This window comes from Hyperolius riggenbachi, chromosome 6, assembly GCF_040937935.1.
Source record: "Hyperolius riggenbachi isolate aHypRig1 chromosome 6, aHypRig1.pri, whole genome shotgun sequence".
NCBI classification, from domain to species: domain Eukaryota; kingdom Metazoa; phylum Chordata; class Amphibia; order Anura; family Hyperoliidae; genus Hyperolius; species Hyperolius riggenbachi.
In genome coordinates, this window is record NC_090651.1 from 370,889,400 (window position 1) to 370,907,729 (window position 18,330).

Sequence of the window (18,330 nt, forward strand, 5' to 3'; positions counted from 1 at the left end):
TAGATATGGATAGATAAATAGATAAATACCTGTAGATAAATAGATAGATAGATAGATAGATAGATAGATAGATAGATAGATAGATAGATAGATGGATCATATTAGCACCCCCTAAAAAAAGGTGCTGATTTGAAATGTTTTTTTTAATTTTTTTTTGCTGCGTCATCATCTTTGCCTGCCAACACTACCTGGGCCAGGCTGGCTCACACTCTAATCCTGTCAATGTAATGTCCATACTATATTTATATAGCAGTAACATCTTATAGATAGATAGATAGATAGATAGATAGATAGATAGATATGGATAGATAGATAGATAGATAGATAGATATGGATAGATAGATAGATAGATAGATAGATAGATAGATAGATAGATAGATAGATAGATAGATAGATAGATAGGTAGATAGATATGGATGGATAGATAGATAGATAGATAGCTATGGATGGATAGATAGATAGATAGATAGATAGATAGATAGATATGGATAGATAGATAGATAGATAGATAGATAGACAGATAGATAGATAGATAGATAGATATGGATAGATAGATATGGATGGATAGATATAGATAGATAGATAGATAGATAGATAGATAGATAGATATGGATAGATAGATAGCTTTGGATAGATAGATAGATAGATAGATATGGATAGATAAATAGATAAATACCTGTAGATAAATAGATAGATAGATAGATATGGATGGATGGATAGATAGATAGATAGATAGATAGATATATCATTTCAGTGTGATAAGTAGTGATAAAGTTATGGGCAAATGAAAATTGCTCTGGTTTTGAAGGGGAAAAAAACTGTGGTAGGAAATTGGTTAAAATTAAATAAATATGTTAACCTCTATATTCACTGCAGGTGCCTTTAAACTGATGCTACATTCTGACCGTCACCTCCCCTCCAGTTTACTTCCTGAAACCGGCTTCTATGAAAGGAGGGTTATTGAGCCGCTGTTGGACAGACTTCACGTTCATGGTGGTGAGTGCAGAGCCTGCTTGTAGATCTCTCTGCCTGTCTCTGGCTTTGCATGAACTCTGAGACAATCTGCAAACGCTCCAGGACTCAGGAGAGGAAACTATTCAGGTTTGGCAATGTTTCCCTTTTATTATGTGACCGGTTAAATCTAGCGTGAACATTGTTTCTAGTTTGCAACACTGCCGGGAGCTGAAAGAAATGGAAGTTGTTTTTACTTTTAGAAATTGTAACTTCTTCGAGCAGAAATAGACAGGAACAAACCATCAACGAAAGTTCTTGGTGGAAATAGTTCAAATCAAGCGTAGCCAGGTCTGAAACTGGTCTGACACATGTACTGAGTGAGTCAATATTTTGATTTACTTTGGCTACGGTTAGTAAATTGTACTTAAATAGTAACTCATCTGAGCTCAAATTTAAGGGTTATTATTAATATTATCTTGTGACTTATCTGTTCCTCAGTGGGGCTCACACTCTACTCCCTATGTCTACCATAGTCCAATGTCTATACATGTATCGTGTAGTGCATGTATCCTAGTCTAGGGCCAATAATAGGGGGAAGCCATTTAACTTATCTGTATATTTTGGGGATGTGGGAGGAACTGGAGTAGTGCCCAGAGGAAACCCACACAGACAAGGTGAGTGCTAACCACTAGGCCACCGTGCTGCCCAGGGTGACAAAACCCATCTCCCTTTTACTGTCGCTTTACCCCTCTGTAATGAGGGTGAACCCACCTGTGTTAAAGAAGCATGCACTAAGTAGAGTTGGGCCGAACGGTTCGCCTGCGAACGGTTGTTCGCGTCCCGCAGGCGAACCTTTGCGGAAGTTCGGTTCGCCCCATAATGCACCATGAGGGTCAACTTTGACCCTCTACATCACAGTCAGCAGGCCCAGTGTAGCCAATTAGGCTACACTAGCCCCTGGAGCCACTCCCCCCCTAATAAAAGGCAGGCAGCGACGGCCATTACGCTCACTCGTGTGCCTGCGTTAGTGAGAGTAGGGCGAGCTGCTGCAGACTGTCTCTCATAGGGAAAGATTAGTTAGGCTTAGCTTGTTCCTTCCTGGCTGCATACCTGTTCTGTTCAGTGCGCCCACCATACCTGTTCTGTTCAGTGAGCCCACTGCATACCTGTTCAGTGAACCTGCCACTGCATACCTGTTATGTGAACCCACCACTGCATAACTGTACTGTGAACCCACCACTGCATACCTGTTCAGTGAACCCACCACTGCATACCTGTTCAGTGAACCCACCACTTCATACCTGTTCAGTGAACCTGCCACTGCATACCTGTTCTGTGAACCCACCACTGCATACCTGTTCAGTGAACCCACCACTGCATACCTGTTCAGTGAACCCACCACTGCATACCTGTTCAGTGAACCCACCACTGCATACCTGTTCAGTGAACCCACCACTGCATACCTGTTCAGTGAACCCGCCACTGCATACCTGTTGTGTTCAGTGAACCCGCCACTGTATACCTGTTCTGTTCAGTGAACCTGCCACTGTATACCTGTTCTGTTCAGTGAACCCGCCACTGTATACCTGTTCTGTTCAGTGAACCTGCCACTGTATACCTGTTCAGTGAACCTGCCACTGCATACCTGTTGTGTTCAGTGAACCTGCCACTGTATACCTGTTCAGTGAACCTGCCACTGCATACCTGTACTGTTCTGTGAACCCGCCACTGCATACCTGTTCTGTTCAGTGAACCCGCCACTGTATTCCTGTTCAGTGAACCTGCCACTGCATACCTGTTCTGTGAACCCGCCACTGTATACCTGTTCTGTTCAGTGAACCCGCCACTGTATACCTGTTCAGTGAACCTGCCACTGCATACCTGTTCTGTGAACCCACCACTGCATACCTGTTGTGTTCAGTGAACCCGCCACTGTATACCTGTTCTGTTCAGTGAACCTGACACTGTATACCTGTTCAGTGAACCCGCCACTGCATACCTGTTGTGTTCAGTGAACCCGCCACTGTATACCTGTTCTGTTCAGTGAACCCGCCACTGCATACCTGTTCTGTTCAGTAAACCCGCCACTGTATACCTGTTCAGTGAACCCGCCACTGCATACCTGTTGTGTTCAGTGAACCCGCCACTGTATACCTGTTCTGTTCAGTGAACCCACCACTGCATACCTGTTCTGTTCAGTGAACCCGCCACTGTATACCTGTTCTGTTCAGTGAACCCGCCACTGCATACCTGTTCTGTTCAGTGAACCCGCCACTGTATACCTGTTCTGTTTAGTGAACCTGCCACTGTATACCTGTTCTGTTCAGTGAACCAGCCACTGCATACCTGTTCTGTGAACCCGCCACTGTATACCTGTTCTGTTCAGTGAACCCGCCACTGTATACCTGTTCTGTTCAGTGAACCCGCCACTGCATACCTGTTCTGTGAACCCGCCACTGTATACCTGTTCTGTTCAGTGAACCCGCCACTGTATACCTGTTCTGTTCAGTGAACCCGCCACTGCATACCTGTTCTGTGAACCCGCCACTGTATACCTGTTCTGTTCAGTGAACCCGCCACTGTATACCTGTTCTGTTCAGTGAACCCTCCACTGCATACCTGTTCTGTGAACCCGCCACTGTATACCTGTTCTGTTCAGTGAACCCGCCACTGTATACCTGTTCTGCTCAGTGAACCCGCCACTGCATACCTGTTCAGTGAACCCACCACTGCATACCTGTTCTGTTCAGTGAACCCGCCACTGTATACCTGTTCTGTTCAGTGAACCTGCCACTGTATACCTGTTCTGTTCAGTGAACCCGCCACTGCATACCTGTTCTGTTCAGTGAACCCGTCACTGTATACCTGTTCTGTTCAGTGAACCCGCCACTGCATACCTGTTCTGTTCAGTGAACCCGCCACTGTATACCTGTTCTGTTCAGTGAACCCGCCACTGCATACCTGTTCTGTTCAGTGAACCCGCCACTGTATACCTGTTCAGTGAACCCGCCACTGCATACCTGTTGTGTTCAGTGAACCCGCCACTGTATACCTGTTCTGTTCAGTGAACCCACCGCATCAGTGCGCATACCTGTGCAGTTAAGTGAACCCACCTATCTACGTGAGTGCACGCAGTGTGATATACCACTCCGTGCATACCCGATATGGACAAAACAGGTAGAGGAAGAGGTAGTGCCAGAGCCAGAGGAAGGCCACCCGGCAGGTCTGTGCGAGGTCGTGTAAATATAATTTCGTGTGGACCTGGCCCACAGTACAGTGCTCGGAAGAAGGCACGTCCCATCACCTCCCAAGATTGTCAGGACGTGGTTGAGTATTTAGCGACACAGAACACCTCATCTTGCTCAGCCACCAGCGCTACTACTAGCACCACTTCCGCTGCATTTGACACTTCGCAAGAATTATTTAGTGGTGAAATCACTGATGCAGAGCCATTGTTGTTACAGCCAGATGAATTTTCACCAGCTCATATGTCTGAGTTACGCGGCAACACTATGGATGTAACGTGTAAGGAGGATGAAGGACCTACTGATGGTGCATGCTTGGATTTTTCTGAGGCAAGCGAAGCTGGGCAGGATGATTACGATGATGACGATGATACGGATCCTCTGTATGTTCCCAATAGAGGAGATGAAGAGGGGGACAGTTCAGAGGGGGAGTCAGAGAGTAGTAGGAGGAGAGAAGTTGCTGAAAGAAGCAGCTCTTTGTCAGAAACAGCTGGTGGCAGTGTCCGGCACCATGTATCGCCACCTATGTACAGCCAGCCAACTTGCCCTTCAGCATCAGCTTCTGAGGTCCCCATAGTGCCCACATCCCAGGGTGGCTCAGCGGTGTGGAAATTGTTTAATGTGTGTGCCTCAGATCGGAGCAAAGCCATCTGTTCGCTCTGCCAACAAAAATTGAGCCGTGGAAAGGCCAACACTCACGTAGGGACAAGTGCCTTACGAAGGCACCTGGAGAAAAGGCACAAACAGCAATGGGATGGCCACTTGAGCAAAAGCAGCAGCAGCACACAAAAGCAAAGCCACCCTCCTTCTCCTCTTCCTCCTTCAGGTGCATCATCTGCTTCTGCCTTGCACCTTCACAGGCACCCTCCTCCACTCCGCCTCTGCCCTTGAGCGCTTCCTGCTCCTCTGCCCACAGCAGCAGTCAGGTGTCCGTGAAGGAAATGTTTGAGCGGAAAAAGCCAATTTCGGCCAGTCACCCCCTTGCCCGGCGTCTGACAGTTGGCGTGGCGGAACTGTTAGCTCGCCAGCTGTTACCATACCGGCTAGTGGACTCTGAGGCCTTCCGTAAATTTGTGGCCATCGGAACACCGCAGTGGAAGATGCCAGGCCGCACTTATTTTTCTAGAAAGGCCATACCCCAACTGCACCGTGAAGTTGAGAGACAAGTGGTGTCATCTCTTGCGAAGAGCGTTGGGTCAAGGGTACACCTGACCACGGATGCCTGGTCTGCCAAGCACGGGCAGGGCCGCTACATTACGTACACAGCCCATTGGGTCAACCTGGTGGTGAACGATGGCAAGCAGGGCGCAGCGGACCAAATTGTGACACCTCCACAGCTTGCAGGCAGGCCTCCTGCCACCTCCTCTCCTCCTGCTACATGCTCTTCGCTGTCCTCCTCCTCCTTGGCTGAGTGGCAGTTCTCCTCTCCAGCTACACAGCCCCAGCTCCGCAGGGCCTATGCTGCATGCCAGGTACGACGGTGTCACGCCATTTAGACATGTCTTGTCTCAAAGCGGAGAGTCACACTGGAGCAGCTCTCCTGGCTGCTCTTAAGAAACAGGCGGATGAGTGGCTGACCCCGCACCACCTGGAGATAGGCAACGTGGTGTGCGACAACGGCAGCAATCTGCTTGCCGCTTGCATATGGGGAAGCTGACACACATACCCTGCATGGCACATGTCATGAATCTAGTTGTTCAAAGATTTGTGTCAAAGTACCCTGGCTTAGCAGATGTCCTGAAGCAGGCCAGGAAGTTCTGTGGGCATTTGAGGCGGTCTTACACAGCCATGGCACGCTTTGCGGAAATTCAGCGGAATAACAACTTGCCGGTGAGACGCCTGATTTGCTATAGCACGACTCGCTGGAATTCGACCCTGCTCATGTTCTCCCGCCTGCTAGAACAGAAGAAAGCCGTCACCCACTACCTCTACAACTACAGTAGAATGAAACAGTCTGGGAAGATGGGGATGTTCTGGCCCGACAACTGGACACTGATGAAAAATGCATGCAGGCTCATGCGGCCGTTTGAGGAGGTGACCAACCTGGTGAGCCGCAGTGAAGGCACCATCAGCGACTTAATTCCCTACGCTTACTTCTTGGAGCGTGCTGTGCGTAGAGTGGCGGATGAAGCTGCGAATGAGCGTGACCAGGAACCATTACGGCAGGAACAGGCATGGGACCAATTTTCATCAGACCCAGCTGTTTCCTCAACACCTGCGGCAGCACAGAGGGGGGAGGAGGAGGAAGAAGAGAAGTCGTGTGCAGAAGATGAGTCAGACTCAGAGGATGATGAGCACGGTGTTTCTTTGGGGGAGGAGGAGGAGGGGACGGCTGCAGGAGAACAACCGCAGCAGGCGTCGCAGGGGGCTTGTGCTGCTCAACCTTCCCGTGGTATTGTTCGCGGCTGGGGGGAGGAGGTTGACTTACGTGACGTCACTGAGGAAGAGCAAGAGGAGATGGATGGTACATCTGCATCCGACTTTGTGCAGATGTCATCTTTTATGCTGTCCTGCCTGTTGAGGGACCCCCATATAAAAAACCTCAAGGGGAATGAGCTGTACTGGGTGGCCACACTACTAGACCCTCGGTATAGGCACAAAGTGGCGGACCTGTTACCACTCACCTGAAGGTGGAAAGGATGCAGCACATGCAGAACAAGCTGTCAACTATGCTTTACAATGCCTTTAAGGGTGATGTGATAGCACAACGCCAGCAAGGTACCACTGCCACTAATCCTCCTCCCGTGTCCACGCAATCAAAGACAGGACGCTCCAGCGATCTCATGGTGATGTCGGACATGCGGACGTTCTTTAGTCCAACACCTCGCCGTAGCCCTTCCAGATCCACCCTCCACCAACGCCTGGAACGGCAGGTAGCCGACTACCTGGCCTTAAGTGTGGATGTAGACACTGCTGTGAACAGCGATGAGGAACCCTTGAACTACTGGGTGCGCAGGCTTGACCTGTGGCCAGAGCTGTCCCAATTTGCCATCCAACTTCTCTCCTGCCCTGCCGCAAGCGTCCTGTCAGAAAGGACCTTCAGCGCAGCTGGAGGCATTGTCACTGAGAAGAGAAGTCGCCTAAGTCACAAAAGTGTTAAGTACCTCACCTTTATCAAAATGAATGAGGCATGGATCCCGGAGGGCTGCTGCCCGCCCCAAGACTAAGTCAGTCCCCGCACACACAGCATCTCTGCCTGCACGCCGTGTGACTGGCTGCCTGGCCTGCCCCAAGAAGACTAAGTCACTCCCAGTCCCTCCACACAGCATGTCTGCCTGCAGGCCGCTTGACTACCTTCTCCGCCACCACCAACAGGGTCCGGGACCCCAGGCGGATTGCTGAATTTTTTAGGCAGCTGCTAGCAGCGGCCGCTGTAATAACTTTTCTGGTGCGTGTACATGACTGCCTAATTTTTCTGGCTGCACTGCGGGCAGCTGCAACAACAAAAGAAAAGGCATGTACATGCGCCCATTCCCCTTCGTGATCATTACCTTGCCGTGGTGAAGGGGCTTGCGTATCACAATGAAGCAATGACCGGCGCCTAGATGAGTGTCTCGGGGGGCACACAAAAGATAATAAGGTTGTTGCTTCATTGTGGTCAGACCAAATTTGATCAGCTGGACAGTCACTGTTCTGTCATTCAGCTACATCAGCCAGGCGACCATATGGGCTGTAAAGCCACCAAAACCTGCACTCTCGCCATGGTGCGCACCAGTCCAGCACGGCCGTCACTACACAAACAGCTGTTTGCGGTGCGTTACACGGTGAGTTTGGTGTGTCAGTGTGAAGCAGTACCTTAATTACAGTACCTGATTGATGTATACACATGCAAGATGTTTTAAAGCACTTCAGGCCTTTCATTTAGCATTCAATGTGATTTCTGCCCTTAAAACGCTGTTTTGCGTCAAATCCAGATTTTTCCCGGGGACTTTTGTCGTGTATCCCACTCCGCCATGCCCCCCTCCAGGTGTTAGACCCCTTGAAACATCTTTTCCATCACTTTTGTGGCCAGCATAATTTTTTTTTTTCAAAGTTCGCATCCCCATTGAAGTCTATTGCGGTTCGCGAACTTTAACGCGAACCGAACCTTCCGCGGAAGTTCGCGAACCCGGTTCGCGAACCTAAAATCAGAGGTTCGGCCCAACTCTAGCACCAAGTAATGACAATGAATTATATAGGAATAAGTAGTGCACAACATTTAGGGTACAAAAAATAGCGCATTACCTTTATTAAAAGACCCACAAACAGGAATAGCTTGCACATATAATAAAAACCTTGTTTAAATCATGCTGGTCTGAGAAGGAGATCGTCCTATGAAGCTCAAACCGACACATCTCCATGTTCTTTGACTTGTTTAGCAGAGATTTGTAAACTTAGACAGTTATCCAGTGGTAGCTAAACGTGTCAAGTAGTGAGATGTCAGTCTCAAAGGAAATAAAGAGGAGAAAAGATAGTATTATAAAGCCACATTGTCAGCGGACTATCCTTCTTACAGCCCATCCTGTTGTGGGGGGAAAAAATGTAAATGTTGATTTGAAGCAAACATTTTTGGAATGAACGCCAGGACATGTAAATTGTGTGTCGGTCTGATCCTCTGGATTAACATTGATTGACGAGATCATTGGATAACTGCTGTTCTCTGACCTGCTTTGTTTCCTCCTGGATCTGGGTAATTAATATATACAGTAGAGTTGTGATGAACACTGTTATTTACTAAACCAATCAATTTGAAGCTATGCACTGGAGGATAGGGTTTCACATTTATCTGTGCATCTGTAGGGGTAATACTGTAATTGCCGGAAGTAGGAAATTTGGGCGCATGAGGCAAGTGGACAAAAATGGTGCCACCATTGACTCTCATGTTAAATATCGTTTGATGGGCGCCTAACGAGATATTTGGGCGCCTTGTGAATAATAATGTTTACAATGGGTTCTCGGTGAATAATAACATTTACAAACATACATACCATAGTTATCATTTCTAACTAAAATGATATTCTCTGGAAAATACAAACACTCCTCAAATAACTAAATATATTGATTTAAAAAAAAACAACAATTTGATCAACGGTATTGGAGTTTTAGGGTTAGGCACCACTGGGGGAGTCTAAGGGTTAGACATCACTAGGGGGGGGGGGGTCAAAGGGTTTTGCACCACCAGAAGGGTCTTAGAGTTAGGCACTACCAGAGGGGTATTAGGGTTAGGCACCACCAGGGGAGTCTTAGGGTTAGGCACCACCAGGGGAGTCTTAGGGTTAGGCACCACCATGGGGTGGGTAGGGTTAGGCACCACCGGGGGGGGGGGGTTAGGGTTAGGCACCACAAGGGGGGTCTTAGGTTTAGGCACCACCAAAGGGGTCTTAGAGTTCGGCACCACCAGGGGAGTCTTAGGGTTAGGCACCACCAGGGGGGTTTTAGGGTTAGGCACCATGGGGGGGGGGGGGGTTAAGGTTAGGCACCACAAGGGGGGTCTTAGGGTTAGGCACCACCAGGGGAGTCTCAGGGTTAGGCACCACCAGGGGGGTCTTAGGGTTAGGCACCACCGGGGGGGGGGTTAGGGTTAGGCACCACTGCGGGGGTCTTAGGTTTAGGCACCACCTGGGGGGTCTTAGGGTTAGGCACCACCAGGGGGGTCTTAGGGTTAGGCACCACAAGGGGGGTCTTAGGGTTAGGCACCACCAGTGGGGTATTAGGGTTAGGCACCACCAGTGGGGTATTAGGGTTAGGCACCACCAGTGGGGTATTAGGGTTAGGCACCACCAGGGGGGTCTTAGGGTTAGGCACCACCAGGGGGGTCTTAGGGTTAGGCACCACCAGTGGGGTATTAGGGTTAGGCACCACTAGAGGGGTTTTAGGGTTAGGCACCAGCAAGGAGGTCTTAGGGTTAGGCACCACCAAGGGGGTCTTAGGGTTAGCCACCACCAGGGGGGTCCTAGGGTTAGGCACCATCAGGAGGTCTAATGGTTATGGATAGGTAGAGGGAGGGTTCTGTGTGAAAGTAGGGTTAGGTTTAGTTGTAGTAAAATGTTGGTAATATTTACTAATGTTTCACTACAGTTATTACGAATGTGCTAATATTTTGTATTCATTGTTATAAACAATATTTTCAGATTTAGAATTTCAGAATTAGTAGTGTAGTGGCAGCGTGTCTTACCTAATCCATGGCTCCTGCGGGAATCGCAGACCCCTCTGTCCTGCGCGATCAGCAGAAGCCGTCACTAGGGGGAGCCGTGCAGAAGACTAGAGTTCTGTGTTGGCGAGGGAGCCATGGATTAGGTGAGACAAGCTGCAGCTGCACTACTGGGGAGCAGGAGACATGGTAGGGGGGAGAGGAGACACACAGGGGGAGCTGGGGACCAGAGGTGGCCTTAGAGTACGTGGGGCCTGGGGCGAGTGTCATATGCGTGGCCTAGAGACATATGCTGTGGATACACACACACACACACGCACGAAACACACGCACACACTGTGGAATCACACACTCTGTATAGGTTAGATAGGTAGGTGCCTGCACTATAGATTAGATAGGTGCATGCAGTATAGTTTAGATAAGTAGGTGCCCCAAGTATAGATTAGATAGGTGCCTGCAGTATAGATTAGATAGGTAGGTGCCTGCAGTATAGATTAGATAGGTAGGTGCCTGCAGTATAGATTAGATAGGTAGGTGCCTGCAGTATAGATTAGATAGGTGCCTGCAGTATAGGTTAGATAGGAAGGTGGCTGCAGTATAGATTAGATAGGTGCCTGCAGTATAGATTAGATAGGTAGGTGCCTGCAGTATAGATTAGATAGGTGCCTGCAGTATAGGTTAGATAGGAAGGTGGCTGCAGTATAGATTAGATAGGTGCCTGCAGTATAGATTAGATTATCTCAACATGTCACTCACTAAATGTCAATTCATAAAGATTAGAGCAGGCGGTATTGGGACGGAGAATACCGTCTGTTTAGAAAAGGTGATAAGAGAGCGGATAACAGACAGACCTCCCAGGCAGCAGCAGTGTAAGCAGTACAAAAAAGGCTTTCCAGAATACCCCAGGATGTGTTTTTTAACCTCTTGGGTACCTGTTTTCAGATAAATTTCACATTAGAAAGCCTGCATGTGTAACATTTCTTGAAGTAAATCTAAGCTGTGGCAATTAGATTGTTTAGAAAGACTAATAGATTCAGTGCAGATTTAGGGCAAACAGAGGCAGTTTTAAAAAAAAATGCACATGTAAAGGGAAGCTGGGGATGCCTCTTTTATTGTAACGCTGTCTCTGCACAGAGAAAATGTAACAACTCAGGCAGCTTCTCATGTTACCGCCAGCCTAGTTCGGGAAATCACCGAACTTCTATCGCAAGTGTAAACATTTTTATGAATGAGCACACAGAAGTCTTAAATACTGAATGCGGTATTTTCCCTCCAAGATTTTGTTACCGCAAAGCCTTTTATGAATAGAGCCCATAGTTTTGCAAAAGCAACATGAACTATAACACAACTAAAAGCACCACTTATGAGTTCATGGGAATATATATAACAATTTTATTCAACAATAATGCACTATACAAACTCGTTAAAATAACTTAAAGAGACTCTGTAACATCAAAAAGATCCCCTGGGGCGTACTCACCTCGGGTGGGGGAAGCCTCCGGATCCTAATGAGGCTTCCCACGCCGTCCTCTGTCCCACGGGGGTCTCGCTGCAGCCCTCTGAACAGCTGGCGACAGACCCGACTGTCAATTCAATATTTACCTTTGCAGGCTCCAGCGGGGGCGCTGTGGCTGCTTTCGGCTCGGAACTAGACGGAAATACCCGATCTCAGTTGGGTCCGCTCTACTGCGCAGGCGCCGGAGACTTGCACCTGCGCAGTAGAGCAGACCCGACGGCGATCGGGTATTTCCGCCTACTTCGGAGCCGACAGCCATCAGAGCGCCTGCGCAGGAGCCGGGAAGGTAAATAATGACGTCATCTTTCTCGGAGGGCTGCAGCGAGACCCCTGAGGGACGGAGGACGGCGTAGGAAGCCTCATTAGGATCCGGAGGCTTCCCCCACCCGAGGTGAGTACCCCCCAGGGGATCTTTTGACGTTACAGATCCTCTTTAAAGCCAGTTCACCTAGTGGCCACTGGCCAGTCATAATATAGTGATATCATATCGCGAAATAACCAGTTCAAATATGAGCAAGAGTATGAATGGACACTTTGCTAAATGGTCGGTAAAGTCAGCTGTTTTCAGCATTACCGCATGCAGGGAATTTTATGAACAGAGCCCTATGTGGATATACTGAAAAATGAGGTCTGATCAACGCGCCATAGGGCCTGAAATCAGTGAATCGGTTCAGCACTGTGTGGCAGGAGCACTAAACAAAATATAAGAAGAAAGTTAGGTTATACGGGTACTTAAAGTGTATCCGAGGTGGTGCGAGGACAGATGGGACATAGAGGCATGTGCTCTACCTCATAACATGACTCTGTGTCCCCTAAATACTATAGGGCTGATTCATAAAGCTGTGCTGCTGTAGCAGCGGGAGCTCCATGTCATCACCGCATTCTAAAGTCAAGACTGCATGGTACGCTTGCTCTTGCAGTGTAGTGTGCTTTCCTTAGTTACGCGAGTTGCTTACATAGTAATGCGCGCTCATTTAACCATTTCAGCCCATGGGGATTTTTCACCTTATACAACAGAGCAGTTTTAACCTCCCATTCATTCGCCAATGACGTTATCATTACTTATCACAATGAATTGATCTATATCTTGTTTTTTCCGCCACCAATTAGGCTTTCTTTGGGTGGTACATTTTGTTAAGAATTATTTTTTTCTAAATGCATTTTCACAGGAATATTAAAACAAAAATGGAAAAAAATGATTATTTCTCAGTTTCCGGCCATTATAGCTTTAAAATAATACATGCTACCATAATTAAAACCTATGTATTTTATTTGCCCATTTGTCTTGGTTATTACACCATTTAAATTTTGTCCCTATCACAATGTATGGTGCCAATATTTTATTTGGAAATATAGGTGCATTATTTCAGTTTTGCGTCCATCACTATTTACAAGCTTATAATTTTAACCACTTTACCACCACGGGTGCATGTATCTACGCTCCTTTTATCATCCATTCCCCACCAAGAGCGTAGATACACACACACCCCGCCGCTACCGCCGCTGTCCGCGCTTGTGCACGCCGCCGCCCGCTCGTCCAGAGATCAATGAATGGGAAAAACGTTTCCCTTTCATTGATCTAAGCCCCCCAGCAATGATTGGCTGCTTCTATGAGAAGCTGCGCGATCATTGTGAAAAAAAAAGTTTCCCAGCCTCACTGAACTTCCTGTAAGCGTACTTCCTATGCTTACAGGACGCAATTACAAAAAATTACTGTGGCCATCTTGTGGCCAAAAAGTAAAACTACAGTCAAAAACATGTTTCATATACAAATACATTCTTTTACATTATAAATTAACTCATTAACTCTCACACTCCCCATTTTTTTTTCTTTGTAATAAAAAGAAAAAAAAATGACAATAAAAAAAATGCATAAATAGTTACCTTAGGGACTGAACTCTTTAAATATTTATGTCAAGAGGGTATAACACGGTTACTTTACAAACTATGGGCTTGTAATTAGGTGGACGCAAAACTGAAAAAAATGCACCTTTATTTCCAAATAAAATATTGGCGCCAAACATTGTGATAGGGATATAATTTAAACAGTGTAATAACTGGGACAGATGGGCAAATACATTTCATGAATTTTAATTACAGTAGCATGCATTATTTAAAAACTATAATGGCCGAAAACTGAAAAATAATGATTTTTTTCTTCCACATTTTTTCCTATTTTCCCATTAAAACCAGTGGCGTAGCTAAGGAGCTGTGGGCCCCGATGCAAGTTTTGCATTGGGGCCCCCCAAGCATTCTATACATAATTGTTGCGGCGCACCAAAACCTGCCAATGGCAACTACAGCGTCAGAGGTGCAAGAAGGGGATGGGGAACAGCTTGTTAGTGATTACCACTATTGAAGGTATCCATAGAAGTGATTATTATGAGCACAGGACCAATAGAGAGCTAATACACAGACAGTGCAGACAGCGAGTGATGTGTCTGCAATGTCTGTGTCTGGGAGCTGCAACTGGAGCCAACTAAGTTGATTTGTAAGTGCTTAACCGCCGCCAGTACACACGCGCACACAGGGCCGGATTTGTACTTTTTACTGCCCAAGGCCCACTATCACTGGCCGCCCCATGACAACGGTAGGGTTAGAAAAGGGCTTTCACACATGAGATAAGAGGATGGTTAGTGATACTGATACATCAGGATATCTGGGTTCATTTACAAAAAAAAAAAGCGGTTAAGGGAGATTAATTAAAGCTAGGTATCAGTAACATGACTATGTACTCTGTAAAGTGCTGCAGAAGATGTCGGTGCTATATAAATATATAATAATATGGTAGGATATTAGATTTTGACTATGGTAGGATTAGATTGTGAGCTCCTCTGAGGAGTCAGTGACATGACTATGTACTCTGTAATGTGCTGCAGAAGATGTCAGTGCTATATAAATACATAATAATAATATGGTAGGACATTACACTATGGCTATGGTAGGATTAGAGTGTGAGCTCCTCTGAGGACAGTCAGTGACATGACTATGTACTCTGTAATGTGCTGCAGAAGATGTCAGTGCTATATAAATACATAATAATAATATGGTAGGAGATTAGGCTATGACTATGGTAGGATTAGAGTGTGAGCTCCTCTGAGGACAGTCAGTGACATGACTATGTACTCTGTAATGTGCTGCAGAAGATGTCAGTGCTATATAAATACATAATAATAATATGGTAGGACATTAGACTATGACTATTGTAGGATTAGATTGTGAGCTCCTCTGAGGAGTCAGTGACATGACTATGTACTCTGTAAAGTGCTGCAGGAGATGTCAGTGCTATATAAATACATAATAATAATATGGTAGGACATTACACTATGGCTATGGTAGGATTAGAGTGTGAGCTCCTCTGAGGACAGTCAGTGACATGACTATGTACTCTGTAAAGTGCTGCAGAAGATGTCAGTGCTATATAAATACATAATAATAATATGGTAGGACATTAGACTATGACTATGGTAGGATTAGATTGTGAGCTCCTCTGAGGACAGTCAGTGACATGACTATGTACTCTGTAATGTGCTGCAGGAGATGTCAGTGCTATATAAATACATAATAATAATAATAATATGGTATGACATTAGACTGTAACTATGGTAGGATAAAGGCCCATACACACGTCGGATTTTTCTGAACGACGGGTCGTTTGAACGTCCCGTCGTTCAGTCGTTCGCACGTCAAATCCGACGTGTGTACAGTGCGGATCGCTGGAAACCAGTCTTATCACGCGAACGATAGTCTGTACACACGTCCGATTTGACGTGCGAACGACTGAACGACGGGACGTTCAAACGACGCGTCGTTCAGAAAAATCCGACGTGTGTATGGGCCTTTAGATAGTGAGCTCATCTGAGGACAGCCAGTGACATGACTGTGCACTCTGAAATGTGCTGCAGGAGATGTCAGTGCTATATAAATACATAATAATAATAATAATAATATGGTAGGACATTAGACTGTGACTATGGTAGGTATTAGATTGTAAGCTCTTCTGAAGATAATCAGTGACATGACTACAGTATGCATTCTGTAGCAGCACTATATAAATACTTATACTTAGGACTAGTTCACACGGGTGACCTGCTGGTCGCTTAAAGAAAACTATACCTGTGGATAAAAGCAGACTTGATACTTACCCGCGGCTTCCTCTAACCCCATAAACACGTCTGTGTCCCTCGCCGTCCTTCCACGGTCTGCCGTTTAGCCACAATCAGCCCCCGGTAATCTCAGTTTCGTCAGTCAGTCTGGGTCTATTGTGCATGGGCGGGAGGTCTGCGCATTCGTAGAAGACACAGACTGGACCCAACTGAAGCAATTACCAGGGCTGATCGCGGCTGAACGGCAGTCCGCAGGAGGACGGCTAGGGACACTAGACGTTTTTATGGGGCTGGAGGAAGCCGTGGGTGAGTATCAAATCTGCTTTTATCCACAGCTCTGGTACACTTTACTGTCTAGTAAAATGAATGGACAGCGGTGATACAAGTGGTACCATTGTTGTCATCTGCCTGGCACTTAGGCGATCCTGGTAGCTACGGGGGGGTTAAAATCATTGCATGCTGGGAAACGCTGCCGAAAGCCGCCAATTGCTTTTCTGCTCGCTAGCAGAAAAGCTTTTGAGCGAAACGCTGCAGGACACCCCTCTGAATAGGGCTTTAGGGTGACACATTGGTGGAATGTGTTTGGAGAGGGATATATGATATAAAGGAAGGAAAGACAGGGTAAGAGGTGTATAAAGTTTAGAGACTGGAAGGGGGAGGGGAGGAGGAGGTAAGGGGAAACACAGCCAGAGAAGGTAGGAATGGAGAGATGGGAGAGAAAAGGAAAGATATAGTGTTATGGTGATACAGATGACATCATTCTTGGAGGACAGCTAGAAAGAACTGCAGAGAATTATCAAGCTAGCAGGATTCTGTCTACATGCAGAAAGATGTGAATTTCTGCTCAGAGCATCTCTCACGTCACGGGCTTCCATCATTTGCAGGGACCTGTGTCTGTTCTCTTCCTCCTCCAGCAAGTAAGGCAGCTCTAGACTGTAAATTAATGATAGATAAAGCTGCAGTGATTGCTGCTCTCTTCCAGACCAGACACAAGCACGGAGCAGCTTCACCGAAGTTCCAGGCTTGGAGGAAGGGTGAGAGAGAGAGAGCTCACCGAGGAATGAGTCACTGTAGTGCTGGCAGCAGTAGGGAAACAGACACACCTGTTATGCACAGACATATGTCTTCTCTCCCTCGATCCTCACAAGTGCACACGCTGACATTACCCTTCTCTTCTTCTTCCTCGCTTGGTTTGAACTCTAGTGTTGTCCGGATCATGAACGATTCGGATCTTTGATCCGAATCTATTTTGTGAGTCGAATCATCCGAATCATCAAAATGAGTGATTCGGATCGCAAAAGGGGCGGGGCCAGGAGCGACACGCCCCCTCTCAGCGGGCAGCGGGGTCCTGGAAGCAGAGCAGAGATGGATCGCTCTGTTGGAGGGGACTCAGGGGAGGCAGCCTTGCAGGGACAGGCAGGGCCGGATTTGTACTTTTCACCGCCCAAGGCCAACTATACCGTCTGTTTGGTTGTTATCTCTGTGTGCTCCAATGAGAATTTTACTTACTTTCCATCATTGGATGTCAGTTGTCACAGACAATGACTATTTTAGTAATATGCGTATAGATTATAAGTTATGTTTTCCTTAAGAACTTTTATGTTATGTTTGTTATCTCATTAATGATGGAACCATTGTGTCACCATGAGAGCTAGGCTGAAGTGTACCTGCAGGATAGAGCTTACAGGTCTTGCAGGGATGACACAAGTACAGGACAGGGAGTTTGAAGGTTAAATCTGTCCTTGTAGATAGATAGAATAGCTTTACTGCCCCTCACTGAGCCGCCCCTAAATTTCTGGTGCCCTAGGCCATGGCCTATGTGGCCTTGCCAGAAATCCGGCCCTGGGGACAGGTAGAGGGGACATGGGTGCCACTGCCAGATATGTGTAGAGCACACATACTGGCTGCAATGTGCTGCTCATTATAGGCTGTCTGTCTGTTCCGTAGTTGTGCACAGTGAACACATTGGAAGCTTTTGGCTCAACTCAGCACAGCTCAGTAACTTTGCAGGCACTGTGATTGCAGCGCAATACGATCCTCCTAAACAGCTGCACTTTACTTTGGGGAATGCTTTCTTTCACTGTGCGACGTTTGCATGCAAAGTACACAGATGAGCATATAGGTGAAATATATGTAAAGCATATGATTGCAGCATGTGGGTATTGTGTGCAAGCAAACATTTCTGCTCCCTGCTCGTCCCTCCTCCCTTCTCTGTCCACTCCCTGCCCTCTGACCATCTTCTCCCCTTCCCTGCGTGTCCACCCCCCTCCCCTTCGCCTGTCCTGCTAGTCATTTCACCCCCGAAATGCTTCCGTAATCAAATGATCCGAGATTCGGATCAAAGATCCGGATCTTTTCAATGATCCGATTCGAATCATC

General features: G+C 46.9%; 1 protein-coding gene across 1 annotated transcript in view; it reads left to right on the plus strand.

Annotated features, from left to right (window-relative positions):
• Positions 1 to 915: 915 nt before the first annotated feature.
• LOC137521938 (uncharacterized) overlaps positions 916 to 18,330 on the plus strand; it is a 69,096-nt gene continuing 51,681 nt past the window's right edge. The window contains exon 1 of the mRNA XM_068241888.1: positions 916 to 1,101. The gene's annotated coding sequence lies outside the window, so the exon portion shown is untranslated. The remainder of the gene's footprint in view (positions 1,102 to 18,330) is intronic.